This window comes from Sorex fumeus, unplaced genomic scaffold, assembly GCF_029834395.1.
Source record: "Sorex fumeus unplaced genomic scaffold, SorFum_2.1 ptg000052l, whole genome shotgun sequence".
NCBI lineage: Eukaryota > Metazoa > Chordata > Mammalia > Eulipotyphla > Soricidae > Sorex > Sorex fumeus.
In genome coordinates this window covers 1,320,113-1,340,709 of record NW_026606109.1, presented here as the reverse complement: position 1 = coordinate 1,340,709, position 20,597 = coordinate 1,320,113, and the positions used below count along the sequence as shown (strand labels likewise).

The 20,597-nt window shown below is 66.3% G+C and overlaps 1 long non-coding RNA gene across 1 annotated transcript; it reads right to left on the bottom strand.

Moving 5' to 3' along the window:
- Positions 1 to 1,217: 1,217 nt before the first annotated feature.
- LOC130033278 (uncharacterized) lies at positions 1,218 to 17,485 on the bottom strand. Its single transcript, XR_008793958.1, has 3 exons — positions 17,403 to 17,485; positions 14,078 to 14,137; positions 1,218 to 1,269 (listed from the first exon to the last, which is right to left on the bottom strand). It is a non-coding gene; the product is annotated as an uncharacterized LOC130033278 (long non-coding RNA).
- Between the last annotated feature and the right edge of the window lie 3,112 nt (positions 17,486 to 20,597).

Genomic DNA, 20,597 nt, shown 5'->3' with positions numbered 1-20,597 from the left:
CCTGGACTTGCGTCCGCACCGCAGGGGGCTCTGCTCTGTGGCCGCCCCCTGGGAGCCGCTGGCTCTGCTGCTCTGGGTTGCAGGTGGACGGGGGTGGGCACGTTGCCACGGCAACCGATCAGAACCACCTCTCCTGAGGCTGGAGCGTCCTGGTACTGGCCCCTCTGTGGACACGGCGGCGCCCCCCACTCCAGCTTTGCGTGGCCGCCAGCACTCATGGGGCCTCTTTCCAGCCCAGGGTGGGCGTTCTAGGGAGGCCCCAGGGCGCCAACACGCCCAGGACACGCTGCCCGCCCTCTGGGAGCCCGCCGAGCCTGCCGCGACCCCCCAGGCATCAGCCGGGCGCCTCCTACTCCTCAGCCAGCCGCGGACCCTCCAGGGCTGCCCCAGCCTGGCTCAGACGCACAAGGGGACACCCCGTGCCGTTGTCACCGTGAGGCGAGGGGGTGCTCAGGCTGCTGCCCGGCCCCTGCCATGTCACTCTGCGGACTCCACGCCACGTCTGAGAAGGACGGCAGCCGGAGGCGTCTTGACAGCCTTGCCAAGGAGAGTCCTGAGCTCGGGGATGGGAGACAAGCAGGTCACAGCCACGCCGGGGAGAACCCCAGCCCCGAGCGGCTGCTGCCTCTGTCTCTGCATTACGTGAGCCGGGGCTGGACGGTGCCCGCGGCCCTGCCCTGTGGGTCCCTTGGCCCTGCCGGGAGCCAGGGTCACTGCGTCCTGGCGTTCTGTGACGTCAGGGTAACCACTGCCCCCGGCCCCAAGGCCACTGGGCCATGTTTCTGCCCCTAACGTGGCCCTTCATTCCGCACGGCTGACTGAAGGGTGAGAATCCGCGTCCAGCAGGAAGGACCCGGCAGGGCCCACCCAGGAAAGCTGCTGTCCAGGATGGCCCCAGGGGGTGAGGCAGACCCACCCTGTCTGCCCGGCGTCCAGCAAGGGGGGGTCCTGGGCTCGTGTGCGCCGCAGTTTCCCTGCCAGTGACCCCCGAGTCAGGCCCACTCAGCTGCCCAGCACCGCTGGCCCCAAGTCAGTGCCCAGCTGGGCAGTGCCACGCCCCTGGGCAAGGAGCCAGCCCACACCGTGGACACCCGCGGCCAGGGCTGGGCCAGGACACCCGCTCCGAAGTGGGCACCCAGGGCTGGACAGCGGGGCCCTGCGGCTGACGGCCCCACCTGCGTCTCCAGGAGAAGCCCCGGCCACCCGCCCGCCTCTTACCTGTTCCGCCGCAGCCGTCTGGGCCTCGGGCGACTCCGGGTCACACTGAGCCTGTCGAGAGAAGAGGGAGAGGGTCCCACTGAGTCCTGGGCCTTGTCTCAGCAGGACTCCCATCACAGTGCTCAGGGAACTGCCTCTGCTGCAGGACCCACCGGCCCCCTCAGCCTGCCATGTCCCACTGGTCAGCAGAGCACAAGCTGGGGCCGGGGTCAGGCCACTGTGGGGCCCCATGTGTCCAGTGCCCCAAGCTCAGTGGGTACTGGACCTGCTCGAGGGCAGTGTCAGGTCACCCCAGGGCTGCCAGCACCCAGAGGGTCCCAGCAGGGACCCCCGGGGCCTCCCCGCTTCTCCCCCACACGGGCCAGCAGCTCCGCCCACTCATTCGCTCTCCGGAGGGAGGACAGCATGGGCCCGCGGGGGTGGGATGCAGCGGGCAGTTGCTGGACACTGCGGGTCACAGGATGCCGGACCCTCCGACTCAGATGCAGGCACTGCTGCCCACCACGTCTGCTGAGACCTGGGGCTGGTCCCGGCCCGCCTTCCTGGGTCCCTGTCCCTCTTTCCCTCTCTTGCAGCTTCACGGCCACTGGTGTGTCCGGGCTCCCCAGGGCTCAGATGCCCCCCCGCTACTGATGCCCCTTCTCTGCCCAGGAGACCCCCACGGCTCCCCCTCCAATGCCAGCGTGGCCTGTTGGGCGACCCCCCCTACTGGCTTCCTGCTCAGGGCTGTGCCCCATCTTCTGCTGGTGACCCAGGGGGGCCGTGAGTCTCCTGTCAGAGCAGGGGGTGCTCAGGCAGATACGGAGGCGCATCTCCTGCTGCCGGGCCGGAACCTGGGGTTTGTGCAGTCTCCCCCCTGCCACGGTCCCGGGGGGCTGCGTGGCCCCCCGCCCTGAGCCCCCAGCCCTGAGCCAGCCCTGAGCCAGCCCTGAGCCCTGCCAAGCACAGTACAGACTCAGCTGCAATCCTCAAGACTGCCACCAGGTGGCGCCCAGCCCCTCGCTCTGAGGAGGCCCCTAAGGCTGGGGATGTCCTGTTCAGCCGGGGGGCTCAGGGTCGTGGGGACCACCCCCCCCCACACACACTGGGACAGCGTCACTGCCTCCGCCCAGAAGCCCCTCTGGGCCCTCCTGCGGGGGCTGCGGCTCTGCTGCAGGTGAGTGGGCTTCTCGGCCTCAGGGTGCAGATTCAGGCACCACCTGTGCACGGACACGGGACACACGCGGGGCCCCACCTCCTCGTGTGCACACACATGGAACAGCATGGAGGACCCCATCTCTTCATGTGCGCACATACACACGCGCACACACACATGCACACACACAAGCTGAGCAAGGGCCTGGCCCAGCACGGGGCCCTCCCAGCTCGCTCTTGCCATTGTGGGGGGGGGGTCAGTGGGGAAGCACGGCTCTGATGGCGCCGGGGTGCCCATGACACCCCCAGTTCAGCAGAGCACACCGAGCTCCAGAACGAGCTGCGTGGCAGCAAGACCCACGTGCTGCAGAGGTTTTGCCGAAGTGCACCTGCCCTGGGACCGCAGGGAGCAGCTCCCGGCCGGGTCCCCAGCCGGGGTCCCGCGGCCGGCCCCTCACCGCGGCCCCAAGCCCCCCATCTGGGAGCCGCCCGCCGCAGAACGAGGCCGTCAGCACCCGAGCCTGCACTCTCCCTTGCCAGGGCCGGTATCCATCAACCAGCCCCGCGTCCAGCCCAAACCCGTGGCATTCAGGGGGCGGCCCGGCCGCAGCCACTGCCAGGGGCTCGGCAGGGAGGGGACGCAGGGACCGGGAGAGCCGGGTGGGAGGGGAGAGCGGATGGCTCCTGAGCACACAGGAGCTCCGGGTGCAGCTCGCTCTCCCGTGTCCCAAGGGAAAGCGCTAAGATCTCACGGTTGGCTGCAGCGGTGGGTGGGTGCCCAGTCGGCAGGAGTGGGGGAGCACCAGAGCCCGGGAGCCCTCACCCGCCAAGCCGGCACGCGAGTCCCCCCACCCCCACCCCATCTCCGCACAGGGGAGACCGGAAGCATCTGGCCTCGGGAGGGAAGAGAATGGAAAGGATCCCTGGTCCTCGGCTCCAGAGATGGGCGCGAGGACCAAGCGCTGCTGCTCAGTGTGGCCTCCAGGGGGCAGGAGAGAGGCAGCACCCGGAGGGTCAGCCCCGAGGGAGCGCCCAGGCCTCACTAAGGACGGGACATACCGCGTGGTGTGGGACAAGGCGTGAGGGAATGCTGAGGAGGCCAGAGAGCAGCACAGGCGGGGGCTGGCCCTGCCCGGAGCTGACCCGGGATGGGTGCCCGGCTCCGCCCATGCCCCTCCCCCGCCAGCCCCTCCAGGAGGGACCCCCGAGCACAGAGCCAGGAGTCAGCCCTGAGCACCACCAGGTGTGCCACAAAAATACCAAACCACAAGAGAAAAGAGTGTGTATATAAACAAAATCCGAACTCTTGGACCCAGAAATCTCCTGAAAAGTGTACTCAGAGATCTAAGGTCCGAATCCAAAGCCAAATGTGTGAATGTCGTCGTACTTTTCACAGTGCTGAATAACTGATAGCCTATGCTTAGGCTCCGCAACGGAAGTTGGTGCCGATGAATGATGGGGGATTCTTCAGGGAGGCTCGGGAGTGGTCTGGAGCTGCGCTGTCAAAAATATCGAAGGAGGGGCAGGCGCGGTGGGACGGGTGAGGTGCTTCCTTCCATAGCTCGATCCCCAGCACCCCAAAGAGGCCCGAGTCTGTCAGGAGTGAGCCTGAGTCAGAGCCAGGAGCAAGCCCTGAGCACCGCCGGGTGTGGCCCCCAAACCACCCCACGCCCCCCCAAAAAACACCCGTAAGGATTTGGGGGAATTATAGCATAGTAAGAGAGTGTGATGAAGACATGATGGATCAAACACTGCTCGATTCCACACAGGCATTGTCTACACGCAACGTCGGAGCAAACACAGACTCTGCTTCTGGGAAAGACACTCACGACCCCCCTGGGGTGGAGGGACGCAGGCTGTGCCCACCAGTGTCACGGGCAGCTGGGCGGGCCTGGCAGGGCACGGTGGGGCCCTGAGGCCCAACAGGGGGCCGAGTCCTGGCAGAGCCCAGGTCAGTGGTGAGCGACCACAGGTGAGACGCCCCTGGGCGGACAAAGGCACCGTGGCACGGCGGACAGGGTGGAGGGGGTCTCGGCTATGGCAGGCCAGAGGCTTCGGCAGGCCCGAGGGTCCCCATCCAGGCTCCCGGGACCCAGGCAGGTGGCCAGCACAGTCCAAGGCTGGTTTTGCTCCTGTCCCGGCTCTCGGCGCAGGCCCCGAGGTCACTTGTCCTGACGGGGATGGCGGCCACAGGCCTTGGGGACTGTGGGCCATTGACGCGGCACCAGGCACGGCAGCTTGTGGGGAGCACAGCCCTGAGGAGACAGACCCGGGGGCCTGTCTGTAGCCAGCGTCCCCTCAGCCGAGGCAGACAAACGGAGAGACAGGCCCTGGCGCCCGAGTGAGGCAGAGACGGGGAGGGGCTCGCCCAGCCCAGAGCTCCGGGGAGACAGGAGCACCGCAGGGAGCACCCTCACGGTGGGAGGAGCACTGTCACGGGAGCTGCCTTGCTCACAGGGACCCTCTCTCACGGGGACCCTCTCTCTCGGGGACCCTCGCTCACGGGGATGCCCCTGCTTTCACTCCCTCCCGGGTGCTCCTCTCCCGGTGCTCCCTCCCCCACAGCCCTCTCCCTCAGAGGGTCCCGCTCACCCCCGGGTGCTCCCTCAGGGTGAGGAAGCAGTTCCCCGCCTGAGATTTCTCCTCCCCACGAGGCAGGGGTCGAGCCCCGTCCCCTCGGGGTGACTGAGGTCTCAGTGCCCAGAGGAGCCACACAGGGCACCCACCACGAGAGGGCCAGGGTGGACCGTGGCTTGGGGGAGAAGGGGTGCCGCCAGGCCCGCCCACCCGCCACGAGTGGCAATGGTCTGGGGTATTTCCAAGAGTCGCAGGGAAGGGTCAGTCCCGGGGGGCCCAGCGGGCAGCTGCCCCCGCTCACTCTGACCTTCCCGGGGCCTGCAAAGCCTGGGGGTGAGGCTGGTGAGGGGACGGGCTCAGCACCGTGGCCCCGCGTGTCTGGCACTGGCCGGTCCCTGGCTCTCCTGGCCTGGGGCTGCCGGTGCCCACAGTGCCCAGGCCCTGAATGGGTCAGCTTCTCTCTGTCCCTGAGCTCCGGCCTCTCCCCCTCCACACGCCTGTGTCCATCTCACGGGGCGCAAGGCCCAGCCTGCCGCTGGGGACCCTCCTCAGACACACACCTGTCTGGGACATGCCGGGAAACAGGATCTGGGTCACCGTGTGTCTGAAGGAAGTCGCCTTCCCACCCCGGTGCAGCTGAGAGCGAGTCTGCACGTTGCTCCCTGGGGTCGGGGCCTGGGCCGGGGTCACCGCTGCCCTGCCGGCCCTCACACTGCCCGCTGCTGCCTCACGGGGGCGCTGGCTGACGGCGGGTGATGCTCCCTGCTGCCAGCACACACCCTCAGCCACGTCAGATGTCAGAGTGGGAAGGTGCCCAAGGGCCACCACGGGGCAGCGAGACCCCCAGGGCCACCATCACGGTGTGGCCCCCAGGGCTGTGGCTGGTGCTCAGGTCCCCGTCCCCGTCTCTTGTCATCAGACAGGAAGGCACTACCCTGGCTGAGAGCTGATTCTCGCTGAGGCTGCACTCACCGGAGAACAGAGGGGGCGCGTTTTAAGATCGGATGCAGAAATCACACGGGCGCCTTCTCGCGCCGGCGCCAGGGAACAAAGGCGAGGAGTGCTCTTCCCGAATTGCTCATAATTGCTCGCTGAGCCAGAGAGCCGGACCCCCCCGTCCCCCTCCCGTGGCTGTTTTCTTAGGAGCCTTTGAAGCTGGCAACAACCTCCGACAGCCAGCGTGCGGGGCAGGAGGCGCGCCGGGCCGGCACAGACGGGCCAGCAGCACCCCGGGGCCAGGATCATCCATGCAGCCACGGGAGGAACTGCGTGATGGGGCCCCGGCACAGGCTGAGGAGCCGCGGGCAGGAGGGGGGCATGGGGAAGAATCAAAGCTGACGGGGCTGGGCTGGAGTGACAGCACAGCGGGGAGGGCGTCTGCCTGGCATGCAACTGACCCGAGTTCGATTCCAAGCATCCCATAGGGTCCCCCGAGCACCGCCAGGAGTGATGCCTGAGTGCAGAGCCAGGAGGGACCCCTGAGCATCGCCGGATGGGACCCAAAAAGGAAAAACAAACAAACAAAAAAAACAAGAAACAAAATTGAAGGACCATGATGGGGAAAGGATTGAGAAATGTGTGAGGAGGGCTGCCCACTGTCCATCTGTCCCCTCATTAGCCGGGGACACCAGGGCCATCCCAGCACATGCCAGCTGACCTCGGCTCTCTGATGGTGAGGGGTCGGTCCCTGCCCCGCCCACAAGACTGGAGTGAGGGGTCAGTCCCTGCCCTGCCCGCAGGGTGCTGCTGGTCCTTCATCGGGGTGTGGGCCGGCACTTCTGCGCTCATTCCACAGCTGCTGCGCCGTGTGTCCGGTCCTGCCTTCCCCGTGTGTCCACTGCTGGTGTCCAGTCAGACCCGAGGGCTCTGATGTGAGCAGGCCCGAGTCCGACCCAGCCCGCTCCTCGTCCACCAGGCCCGCGGGGGCCCAGTAAGTCAGGACACCGGCTGGGAGGGGCGAGAGACGCGGGCACTCCCGGAGGCATGCGTGGAACCCAGGGCGCCGCAGCCAGGCGAGTGGCCTGGCCTCGGGCAGCAGGACATGTCAGCACCATGGACAGAGGTGCCGTCTCCTCCTGCCCACTTGCAAGTGGCTCCTCCTAGGACCCAGCCCCCGAAGTGGCAGCACCCACAGCGACGCCTTCTCCTCACGCCCGGCTGATCCGAGGGAGACGCGGGGGGCAGGGGCGGCAGGGGGCTGCAGGCCAGTGTGTCCAGGAGGCATGGCATGGCTCGGCCCAGGACTCGGCCAAGTTCTGGGTCAAAGGGGGGCGGTGGTGGGTCGAGGGGTCTTGAGGGTATCTGGAATCAGGCAGGACTTCCTGCGAGACACCCACCTACCCACACGCTTGTCCCTTGTCCCCCGGCCCCGGGGACCCTCTAAGGGACCCCCAAGGTCACAGTGAACTTTAGTTTTGTTTCTTTTTTTTTCTTCTTTTTGGGTCACACCCAGCGATGCTCAGGGGTCGCTCCTGGCTCTGCGCACAGTCAGCCAATGCCACGACGGAGCTGGTGGAGACGCTTCCTGCTCCCTTGTCCTTCCGGGAAAGCGTCACTTGGCCGTGGCCAGGCCTTCCGTGCTGTCCCCCAGGGCAGGAGTGAGCGCCTGCCCCCGACCCCTAGCCCCAAACCACTGTCCGAGCAGTCTCAGGGATCCCTCCGCTCTGTGTCCTCCAGAGGCCCCGGGGAGGCCCTGAGACGGGGTCTCAGCTCGCCCCGGCTCAACAGGGCCGGCCCAGTGGGCGCGGGGCAGTGGCCAGCTCGCGGCCAGAGTCTTGGTCAGTCCTGTGGGCATCTCAGCGCGGGTGCTGCTCCCTGCTGCTGTCTGCGGGGCCCGCAGCGCCCAGTCACTTCCACAGAGGCCGGTGAGCCGTGGCCGTCCATCTGCTCAGGTGCTCAGAGCTTGAGGACGAGGACGCGCCACCCCGTGGCGTCCGGCAGTGTGCGAGACTCCAGGTGTGTGTCCCCACCGCGCCCTTCTTCCGGGCCGTGCCTCGAGCCAGTTCCTCTCTCGTGCGAGGGTCCCTTGAGGGTCCCAGGACCTGGGGCCCGAGTCAGCGGTGCTCGGGGGTGAGCGGCTGGGCCAGGGGCCAGTACTGACACGCACCCCCCCCCCCACCGTGTGGCTTGGCCCACGCCAGAACACGAGCTGCTCTGGAACTTGGGTCCCAGAGGCTGATGTCCCCCAACAGGAGCAGGAGCGAGCCGGTCTGGGGGGCGTGAGGGAAGGACCGTGTCCCTGAGGTTCATTCTCCAGCTGCCACCGGGAAACTGGCCGGCAAGGACCCCGGTCACTCAGCCAGCGCCACTCCCATCGGGGCGAGCCCTCTGTGCTGCCAGCCAGACTGGCCTCTCCAGGGGGCCTGCAGAGAGCGTCCTCGGGGAGCAGCCTGTGACAGAGGCCACGGGGGCTGCGGGGTGAAGGCCCAGAGCCCCCGGAGCAGGTGGCCCTCCCCCAGGCCGCAGTGGACACCGCGTCCGGACCCACGGCTGCCCTCCGCCTGCCTGGCTGGGCCCGCTCAGGACCTGCTGACTCCGTGACGCGCTCTAGGACACGTTTTCCAAACACGCTTAAGGGCACTTGGAAACGGGTCTGACCCAGCCAGTCTCCCTGCCTGTGGCTGAGCACGGCGTCTGCGCGTGTGCATGCGGCCACGTGTCGGCCGCGAGTCCTCCGCCAGACCCCACAGGAGCGGTGCCCAGCCTCGCAGCGTGTTCTCCCCACAGACTGGCTCCACCCCCAGGACCTGCCCGGCAGCGCTGCCCACCTGGGAGGCCACAGGAGCTCGCCACTGAGAGAAGCCCCGAACCCAACATGCAGATGACAGCGGGAGAGAGCTGAACGCCCACAACGCACAGACACACACGCACACGACCTCACACACACCAGACTCCACACAGACACACACACACACACCAGACGCCACACACGCATCAAACACACACATACACCCCCAGACTCCACACACACACACACACACCAGACTCCACACACACACCAGAACTCCACACACCCACACACCTCAGACACCACACACACACCCCAGACTCCACACACATGCCGGACTCCACACACACACACACACACACCAGACTCCACACACACACCAGAACTCCACACACACACACACCTCAGACACCACACACACACCCCAGACTCCATACACATGCCAGACTCCACACACATGCCAGACTCCACACACACACACACACACACCAGACTCCACACACACACCAGAACTCCACACACACACACACCTCAGACACCACACACACACCCCAGACTCCATACACATGCCAGACTCCACACACATGCCAGACTCCACACACACACACACACACACACACACCAGACTCCACACACACACCAGAACTCCACACACACACACACCTCAGACACCACACACACCCCAGACTCCATACACATGCCAGACTCCACACACATGCCAGACTCCACACACACACACACACACACACACCAGACTCCACACACACACCAGAACTCCACACACACACACACCTCAGACACCACACACACACCCCAGACTCCACACACATGCCAGACTCCACACACACACACACACACACCAGACCCCTCACAAACACAGACTTTACATATCACACGCATAATACAATCTCCACCCCAACTCCTATCCTACACATAGACCACAATACACTCCCCGTCCACACGTCCACACACCACACGTACCCAACGTGCCCCACAATGTGTGCACATCACAGAACCCCAAATACACTCCCCCACACATAAGGCACCCCACCCCCACGTCCCCCACCCCCACGTCCCCCACCCGCACACACGGGCACCTGACTTCACACGGGGGGCCGACACAGTAACAGACACCGTGGGCGGCCAGCAGGAGGGGGCACAGTGGTGGGCGGGGGGGGTCTCGTGGGCCAGAAGCTCAGGCGCACCCCGGCTTCGGCCGGTCCTAGAGGAAGCCGTGGCACAGCCCCAGAAGGGGCAGCACGGGCAGGGCAAGGGCAAAGCGGCAAGGGGCCAGCGGGGGTGGGCGTGGGCCTGGGGGGCTGCGGGCGGGCTACAGCCACACTGTGTTCACCTGGTACCCAGAGCGCAGGGCGCTCAGAGCAAGGCCAGCCTCCAGAGACAGCACACGCGCCCACACGTGAGCACACACATACGCACACTTGAGCATGCATACACACATACTCATTTGAGCACGCATGCACACACACGTGAGTATGCACACATGCATGCACACACACATTTGAGCGCACACATGTATACACGCACACACATGTGAGCACACACACATGCACACACGCGCACACACGCAGACTTGGGAACGCACACATGTGCATGCATGCACACACGCTTGGGCACACGCACACACACATGCAGACTTTAGCAGGCACACATGTGCATGTACGCACACATAATTGAGCACCCATTAGCACACACGCACACTTGAGCACGCACACAGAAACACGCAGCCCGAGCGTGACAGCCCAAGGGCTGTCGCTGGTGTTCCCTGGCGTCCTCGGGAGAAACAGCCCCTCACAAACACGCCCGGCCCCACGGAAGTGTCTGAGCACCGACTAGCGCGAGACTTGGCGGGGGCGGCTCGGAATTGCTCTCCTGCGAGTCACTGTCACTGTTTGCAGTCACGGGGGCTGGGGGGAGGGGGACGGGGGTTCATGTGCCGTGTGTCCCAGCACTGTGGGGCCGAGTGCTCGCCTCACGGGGGCAAGAGGCGTGAGCAGCCCCCCCCCCCGCCCCCGAGGCCCCAGAACCGGCTCTCGCTGGCGCTCACCGGCATCGCCCCACTCGGGGTAGATTTGGGGAACATCGTTCCCGCTTACGTAAGAGCAGTCCAGGCGCCGCGTGAGATGGCCAGCGTGTCCCCTTCCAGGGGAACTCAGCTGTCCCGGCTGGACAGGCCCCACCGGAGGGCCTCCCACCTCGCGGCACCCCCTCCCCCGGAGCGAGCCATGCGGCGCTGGCCGGCCTTCCCTGCACCCGTCAGCCCACCCCACGCCCCCGCCCCGGGTCGGAGCACGCTCGCGCCCCCGCTGCTCTCTGGGAGGGCCCGCCAGCATCCCCTACACAAGCGTGCCGCGCTCGTCCGCAGACACGTTTCTCGAGTGACCGCATCGGGTCAGCAGCTGCTGCCGGCCAGGGTGGCCTCAGCTGACCGGCCTCGGCCCTGGCCACGCGCCTGCTCTGGTCTCCATCTGCGCTTCCTCCTGTGGCCCACCGGCCGTTCTTCCCCCCACCGCAGGGAAACGTGTTCAGTGCCGCCGGCTCGGCTGGGTCACCGGATCTGAGTCCTTTGTCCGCCAAACTCGCACGTCTTCAGCTGACGCCAGCCTTTCATTGCTTCCCGGTCGGGCGTTTTCACAGAAATCAAGTCGAGATGACAGATCGCTCCCCTCAGAGCACCAGCTCGTCTGCCGCCTCCGCGCTCAGACTCTCCAGGACAGGCGACCTCGCACGGCTGCTGGGGTAAGGTCAAAGGTCGACTTTGAGCCCATTCCGTTGACGCTGCGAGGGCGAGGGCCGGCTTCTCTAGTCCCGGGGTCAGCAGCCCTTTGCTCAAACACTGTTTCCTGGACCCAGAGACCCTCCCCCACGCGGCCGGGGCGCCCCTGAAGCGGATCTGTCCTGACCGACGGCTTCCAGGCTGCTTCCACTCTGCGGCTGCTCTGAGCCCAGGGCTGCAGGGGAGGAGGAGGCAGTGGGGGGGCTCAACCCGGCCCATAGCAGCCCCCTGAGCTGAGGAGAGGGGGAGGCGGTGAGGACAGTTCTGTGCCTGTTTCTCCCGGGGGTCCGGCAGGTGGTACTGACCGTGGACCGTGGGCTCCAGCCCAGGGAGACACTGTCCATGGGTGCAGGAGCGACTGCAGTTGTCAGAGAGGAAGACCCGACTGCCCCTCCGGCCAGGGACACCTGCAGAGTCTGCTGGGACTGGGCGCTGTCAGAGCACAGCGGGCACTCACTGCCCTGGGTGGGCACTGAGGACAGGCGTGTCTGCCTGTCCAGCCCAGGCCCTTGCCATCCGCCGTCAGTGTCTGCGGTTCCAGGCCTCCGCCCTGGACAGCCCGAGAGGACGGACATGGCCACGGTGGGCACCCCGCTTCCATGCAGACCCAGGTGGGGCCCTCTGCTGGCTGTGGATGCTGGACCCTCCTCGCCTGCCCGCTGGGTGTGCCGTGGCCTGCGGACCCTCTGCAGAGGCCAGTGAGGCCGGGATGGGCACAGGGAGACTGGCAGCCCAGAGCAGCGCCAGAGCTGCAGGGAGACAGGTCCCCACTCTGGGCCGGGTCGGGACCCCCAGAGAGGGACAGCAGGTCAGGAGCAGGGTGGTGGGCAGATGGAGGGACAGGTCAGAGGGGGACAGCCCAGCAGGGAGGGCGCTTAACTTGCACAGAGCGGACCCGGGTTCAATCCTGGCAGCCCTGAGGCCACCTGCGCAAAGTCAGGAGTGAGCCTGGAGCACTGCTGGGCGGGGCCACACAGACGGACAGACGGAGAAAAGACAAGGGGCCAGCAGAGGCAGCCTGGACCAGACCCGCACGGCCCCACGCTCTGACCCAGACCCCGCATGTCCCCACACCCCTCACTGTCTTTCCCCTCGCGTTTCCCCGGGTGCCCAGCTGCGTCGACCTTGTGTGAGGGCGGGGCCGGAGCACAGGGTCACCAGGCCGGGCCCTTCGCCTGCCCCCGACATACCCGTGGCCCCCCAGACCCATGCTGGAAGACGTGGAGCATCTGGCCACAGCGTGCAGCCCCCTGCCGCGTGCGTGACCCAGCCCATCCTGCACCACCCGGGTCCCCGGGGCTAAGACTCAGGGACAGTGAGGACACCCTCGGCTCCCCTTGGGACTCTCAGCTGGCCCAGCCATGGCGAGGGGCCTGTCAGGCGCCAGGCTCTCCCGTCCCTGTGCATGAGGGACGATAGGACAGGGACACGCTGGGAGGGGCCACTGCGGTCGCCGGCTGCTCCCGCCCGTGACCCCCTCCCCCACTGCGCCCTGAAGAGACGTGTCAGAGCAGCTCCCGGGACTGAGGCACAGAGATGGCACCAGCCGGCCAGGCCAGACTCTGCAGCCCCTGGCCCTTCCCCCGCCGTGCCCCTCACCTGGGCAGACCCCGACTCTGCCTGCCCTGCCCGGGGCAGGTGGGCGGCTTGGGAATGGCAGGCAGGGGCAGGGCGGACCCCCATCTGCTCAGAGCAGGACCCCGAGAGCAGGTCAGGTGGGCTCCACTGAGCACAGTGGGGCAGGGTGGGCCGGGGAGAGGGCGTGACCGACAGGGGAGTTCCAGGGGACAGTGTGTGACAGTCTGACTGGGCAGTTAGTTCTTGGGGACAGCGTGTGACAGTCAGACAGGGGAGTTCCAGGGGAAGGGGACAGCGTGTGACAGTCTGACGGGGAGTTCCAGGGGACAGCGTGTGCCCTCTGACCCGATGTTCCGAGGACAGTGTGACCTGTCTGAGGAGACTCCGGGGTGTGTGGCCGCGTGAAAGTTTGAGAGGTGAGACAGCGCCTGGGTCCCCAGCCTCCACCCGACACCTCAGGCTATTTTAAGTCCCGAGAGTGACACAGCTTCGGCTGAGGCTTAGGGTGCAGCCCCGTGTCGCCCCCGAGTCGCCCCCTTCGTCCGGGGCCCTGCTGAGCCTCGGGAGGCCGTTGACAGACCCTCCTTCCCGCGGGCCAGCCTGCGCCCCCGCCCCTCCCTGACCCCTGGACCCCCGTCCTACTGGACCCCGGTGGGCTGAGCTGCCTTCTCGGGGAGGCGCTCCCGCCTCAGCACAGGGACGCCAGAAGTCCTGCGCCCCCCTGTGTCCCGGTCGCCCGCGGCCACTCCACGGCTCTTCGGGGATTTAGGCCCAGCCCGGTGCACCAGACACCCCCAGAGCCCCTCAGTGTCCCCTAGGGCTTCCCAGAGACCCCCAGAGCCATCCCTACGAGCCCCCCGTTCCATGGGCTGAGACCTGCGCCCTCCGTGGGTCAGCTGTGGACGCCACTGGCCAGAGAGAAGCCTGGACTTGCCAGGTTGCAGCGTCCCTACCCCTCGGGGGCAGTGCGGTGCCCGCAGGCTCAGGCGTCTGGGCTGGTTCCCACCAACCCACAAGACCCTCCCCGTGCTCTCCGGCGGCGCCGTTACCTCTTCCGGGGCATCCTCGGGCATGGGCTCCACGTCCACGCTGAGGCCCTCCTCGGGAGTCTGCCGAGAGGGAGAGCAGGGTCAGTGCGGGGGCCACCCCCACGCCACCCTGTCCACCCGAGGCCCAGCACCCCTGGGGGCTGCAAGTGCTGCTCTGGGCAGACCGAGGCCCAGTTGGGCTGCCTCAGGCACCTTAGCCAAGCACAGACACCGGCCTCAGTTTCCCCCACCATCAGCCAGCATTTGAGCACTGCCCCAGGAGGGAGGGGACCGCTGGCATTCTGGGGACTCTGTCCCAGGACCCAGAAGCAGCCACCGGTCACCACTTCTAAGAGGCCTGCACTCGGCCAAGGCCGGGAACTGATGGCCCCACCACTGCTTGTGTCGGGCGCTGCGGCGGCCACAGGACTCTGCCACCGGCCACCCGAAGGCTCCTGGCTGCTCTGCCCCCCCAGAGGCCCCGTTTATGTGGGCGGGAGCTGACACCCCTTTGGAATTTCCTGGGGCTCAAAGGGGTGGTCCAGTCCTCGGCTGGGAAATGCTGGCCTAAGGGTCAGTGGGATGGGCAGGGAAGTCACAGGGGTGTGGGAACAGGCACCCACTGCTGCGTGGAACTTTCTAGAACGTCACACACACACATACACACACACACACACACACACGCACGCTTCCGTGAGGACCTTACACCCCCAGGCCTCTTAATTAGCACATTCTTCCTTGTCCACACGATTCACTAACGGGGGCAGAGACACCACCCCGAGTTCCACAGCAGGCCACCAGAGAACAAGCCCGCCGACGCCCAGTGCCGTGTGTCCTGGAGACACTTGAGCGTCTCGCCAGCTCGCGGAAAAGAGGGGGAGGTGCTCAGGTTCCAGTCTTAGCGGAGGGTCCCCCCCCACCCACCATGCCCCCGTGCATTGTGTGCTGATTTCAGTTGCTTGTTGTCATCTACTATGACATTATATAGTTCAATAGAAGATCGTCCACACACTGTTGAACCAAAGAAGACCTAGAGTTTGCAAGAGACAGACCCTAAACTTTCAGAGCAATTGTTAGTGCTGCCTGTGTGAGTCCCTCACAGACCCTGGGGGAATCCCACACAGACCCTGGGGGAGTCCCTCACAGACCCTGGGGGAGTCCCTCAAAGACCCCGGGGGAGCCCCTCAAAGACCCTGGGGAGCTCCCCACACAGCACAGGGGAGTCCCTCAAAGACCCCGGGGGAGCCCCTCAAAGGCCCTTGGGGAGTCCCTCACAAACCACAAGGGGGGTAGCACCTCACAGACCCTGGGGGAGCCCCTCACAGACCCTGGGGGAGTCCCTCACAGACCCTGGGGGAGCCCCTCACAGACCCTGGGGGAGTCCCTCACAGACCCTGGGGGAGCCCCTCACAGACCCTGGGGGAGTCCCTCAAAGACCCCGGGGGAGCCCCTCAAAGACCCTGGGGGAGTCCCTCAAAGATGCTGGGGGAGCCCCTCAAAGACCCTGGGGGAATCCCTCACAGACCCTGGGGGAATCCCTCACAGACCCTGGGGGTATCCCTCACAGACCCTGGGGGAGCCCCTCACAGACCCTGGGGAGCCCCTCACAGACCCTGGGGGAGTCCCTCAAAGACGCAGGGGGAGCCCCTCAAAGACCCTGGGGGAGTCCCTCAAAGACCCTGGGGAGCCCCTCAAAGACCCTGGGGAGCTCCCCACACAGCACGGGGGAGTCCCTCAAAGACCCCAGGGAAGCCCCTCAAAGACCCTGGGGGAGTCCCTCAAAGACCCCGGGGGAGCCCCTCAAAGACCCTTGGGGAGTCCCTCACAGACCACAAGGGGGGGAGCCCTTCACAGACCCTGGGGGAGCCCCTCACAGACCCTGGGGTAGTCCCTCACAGACCCTGGGGGAATCCCACACAGACCCCCGGGGAGCCCCTCAAAGACCCCAGGGGAGTCCCTCAAAGACCCTGAGGGAATCCCTCACAGACCGGGGGGGAAGGGGGGAGAAGCCCCTCACAGACCCTGGGGGTCACAGTGGCCTGTGTCGAGGGCCCTTCCTGATGCTCCCTGGGGACTCAGCTGGCACTGAAGTTCCGCCTGTGGGGGATATCTCGTTTAAACACGAGCAGTTAAACTCGCAAGATTCTAATGGACACTCGGGAACGTCGTCCTGGCGCCTTGGAAGGTAACTGCAGCCTCGGCCTCTGAACTGCCTGCTGAGAGAGTCCGGCCCAGGACCACCGTGCTCCCCACCCTTGGCCCCGAACTGAACTTCCTCCCCCTCCCGTCTGTGACATATCTGTCACCTGGGCCCTAAGAGTGTCCCGAGAGGGCGGCTGCTCGGGAGGACCCGGTGAGTCCTCTACTCCGACAGGGAATCGAATCAGTCGCAAACCCCGGGGCGGCGGAGCTCGGCCGGGGTTGCCGACGGGACCTGGTGGGGTGGTGGGAGACGCGGCCCTGCCTCAGGGAGCCTGGGTCACTCTCTGCGGCCGGCAGCAGAGGCCCCGGGAGCACTGGGCTAACCCCATTTCACGCACGCCAACATCCTGAGAACCTTTGGCCTGAGTGCTCCGCCTGCAGTGCTCCCCAAGAGAAGTGCCCTTACGATGGACAGTGTCCAGTCATTTTGCCTCGCCTGACGACTCCAGCGGCTCAGCTGAGGGTGCGGGGACACTCCAGGAGAAGCCGCGAACCTCCCCACCTTCCCTCCTAGCCCCTCTGGGGCTGGGCCCTGGGGCTGCCCTCCCCTGCACCCCAATTATCGTCCCGCTGTCAGGGGCCTCCGGGCACGCGGGGACCGAGAAGGACCCTCCGACCTCGCCGCGGATTCAAGCATCGGCCATTTTCTAAGAAGCCAAACGTCTCTTCAAAGAAACAAAACATGCGTCAGGCCGGGCGCTTGTCAGCGACGCTCTCCAGGGTGACGTCGGTGCAGACGGAGCTGCTGCTGCTGCCACAGGCAGGGATGCCCCCCTCCCCCTGCAAGCGAGTCCCGGGTGGGACGTGAGCCCAGGGGCGCTGTCTGCGGGGCAGAGCCTCCCCGGAGCCCACGGTCCGACCCTGAACTGGAGGGTCTGCACCCGGGACCCTGGGCACGCACGGACACCCCGAACCTGCGGCCGCCCCCCGCCAGTCCGACCCACCCCACACGCCCCACCGACGGCACGACCCCCCCCAAGCAGAGCTTGCAGCCACTTGTTGAGGGGCCAGCGGTGCGAGCACTTTGGAGCCGTGAGCCGCGGATGGCTGATCGCAGCCCGGACGGGGGCAGCCGCCTGCCACCGCCTGTCACTCACCGGCACCCATGTGCTTCCGGCACACGCCCGCGCCCCGGCCCACCCACCTCGATCTCCATGGGCTCCACCTCGATCTTCTTCCATAGCTCCAGCAGCTGCGCGATGGGCATCCTGCAAACTTTCCTCCCGCGGGCAGCGGGCAGGGGCCGCTCCTCAGGTGGGCACGCGCGGCGCTTCCCGCGGGAGCAGGACTCGCTCCCTCCACTCGCTCAGAAGCTGCCGCAGCCTCCGCCGCGCCACGGCCCCTCCCCCACTATTTTACCTTAATTGGCTCTGAACGATGGGGGTGAAAGTTGGGTCTGAGGGTGCTGCTGCCATAGCGACCGCATAGCAACCAAGGGCCGGGAGGAGGGGGAGGAGGGCGGGCGCGCAGCCAGCCCCCTCCCCGCTCCTGCGCCCTCCTCCAGCGCACGCCGCGCCTGCGCCGCCCGTGCGCACGCACACACACACATACTCACGGTCACGCACATACACACACGCACACACTGTGTACACACACATGCACACACACGGACACGTGTACATACACACTGACACATGCGCACACACACGCTCACACATACACACGCACACATAAACACACGCACACGCACACAGACATGCACACACACAGGCACACACATCCACACGCGCACACTCACACACGCACACACACACACCCTCCCCTTCCTTGTCAGCACCTTTCAGCTGCTGCACCTGCACAGACCCAGACACATGCACACGCGTGCACCCTCCATGCGCACACGTGCACCCTTGCTGCGTCTTTTGCGTCTTTCGGCCGCAGGAACACCAGGACGGGGCACCTGCCCATGTGGGCATGACGGGGCCCTGTACCCAGGAGCTGCCTCGTTCCGCAGCCGAGCTGCAGGGCCTCCAAGGCCACCCCTGGGGCTGGGGGGTGGGGGCAGTGGTCGCCGGGCCTGGCGGCAGCACGGACACCAGAAGGGGAGACCAGGTGCCCCCGACCCAGCGTCCTGCACGTGCCCGCTCCTGGCGGGAGCTGCACGGATCTGCGTGTGCTCCTCCCAGTCTGGTCTCTGCAGTGCTCCCGCCCTGGGCTCAGGGCCACTCCCAGGGCTGCCCGAGGAGCACGTGGCGGGGCCGAGCCCAGACGTCCTGCCTGTGCTGCGGCTCCCTCGGGTTCGTGCCGGAGCCAAGAAGACCCGAGGCTCCCACAGGGGCATCTGCCACCCAGGGGCTGGGCAGGAATGGGGACAGCAGAGCCTCCTGGGGCCGTCCCCTTGGGGCCCCTGGGCCTCTCGGGACCCAGGCAGGGACCGAGCACGCACGCCCACCCCAGCCTCCCCACCCAGCACTCCCTCCGGGGCGGGTCACATGCGAGCTCTGGACAGCGAGTCCTCTCGGGCCATCAGGAAAAGCATGTGCGTGTATGTGTGTGTGTGCACGTGTGTATGCGTGTATGTGTGTGTGCGCATGTGTGTTCGTGTGTATGTGTGCACGTGTGTAGATGCGTGTGTGCGCATGTGTCTACACGTGTGTGCATGTGTGTAAGTGCATGTGTGTGCACATTACATGTGTGCATGTGCGTGCGTGAGTATGTGTGTGCGTGCATGTGTGTGCATGCGTGTGTGTGTGTGTGTGTGTGTGTGTGCGTGGGGGGTCAGCCCAGGCCCCGGTTCCCCCCGCGGGTCAGCAATGGTCACTTGCTCCCTTGGGACGGTCAGGACCGAGCAGACCCACTCAGACCCAGCAGCCCTGGACTCTCTGCTCTTGGGGTCCCGGGCAGACCCCTCAGGCAGACGCCCCTCCCCCTGGATTTCTCCAAATGAATCAATTTCTCTAAATAAAATGATCCACTTCTAAAACACCAGAAACAAATGCACATGAAAGCAAATGAGGTGCAGGCCAGTGAGCGCTGGACACCCGCCCCGCCCTGTGGTCAGAAGCTGGGGTCCTCACAGCACACCACAGCTGAGGAGGCGCCCAGGACCCCTCCCCCAGATCCACAGCCGACAGGCCCACCCTGGTCTCCACTGGGGGAGCGGCAGGAGGGAGCCCCGGGGCAGGGCATGGAGGAGCCCCAGCAACAAGGCTGGCCCTGAATTGCGGTCACAGCCCCTGGCCCCACCCTGTGACCCGAGGTCCATCGAGCAGTGCTCAGACGCCAGGACTGGGGCTACAGCCAAAGGGGACACAGTGCCCTCGAGTCACAGTGGCCGGCTCCAGCCAGTTCACCCTGACCGGCTCCACGTTGCTGCCACTGACGGTGGACAGGCTACCCCACCCTGGACTCAGCAGGGCCCCGGCAGAGGGGAGGAGGGTAAGGAGACAGAGCCTGGGGACGCCAGATAAATAAGACAACCCACAATGGACAGGAGAGTCCGTGTGACAGGGCACATCCTGGAAGGGGGTACCCCAGAAGCCGCGGCCCTGGCGTGGGTGTCCACGGCTGACCAAGTCCATCTCGTCCTTCTCAGGCGTCTGACCCACTTTGTCTAGCACCAAGCTGCCTCTCCTGCAGACACATGCCACCCAGCAGACGCCCAGCACGAGGCCAAGGCCTATGCAGACCTGGGACCCATCTGCATCCGCCTGGGCCTTCCAGGAGAGGGACGAGGGCAGCGGCCACGCACAGTGTCCTCAGTGGACGCGAGCCAAGGCGGGCGGAGCGCAGCACTGTGTCCTGCGGGCGGGAAGGGATGAGGAGGAGGTGCCAGTGACCACAGCTGGCCCCACATGAGGAGTGATCTGACCCCCCAGGCCCTGTCCTCTGACCCCAGGCCTCACTGGTCTCAGTGCTCGCTGCCCGGCTACTGCCAGAGCCTACCCCCGTGCAGCTGTACAGAGGCCCAGGGGCACGCGGCCAGCCCTGTTCAGACTCCAGCAGTGCCTGGCCCCTGGCCCCAACCGGCATGGGGAGAGTCCTGGAAGAAGCCCCCTCCGGCCGGCTGGAGGGGGCCCAGCTGCTGGACTGGCCGGTGGGGAGCAGGGATTGCCAGACCGCCCTCAGTGCTGGCCCTCAGGACAGGCCCTGGCCCTGATGGCAGACACCACGGCTGCCACGCCCCGACTCGGGGTAGGTGATCCTGGAGCCCAAGGTCCCAGTGAGGGGGGACGCGGCCCTTGTCTGCCTCTCCCGCTGCCGCTGTGCACACATCCTGCAGGGGGCGCCAAGGCTCTGCCCCCAGGTGCGAATCTCTGGGTCAAGGGCGTCCTTCTCGGGAGACTTGGGGCCACCCCCCGCTGGGGGCTGATGGAGCAGGAGGCGAGTCTCCACAGGG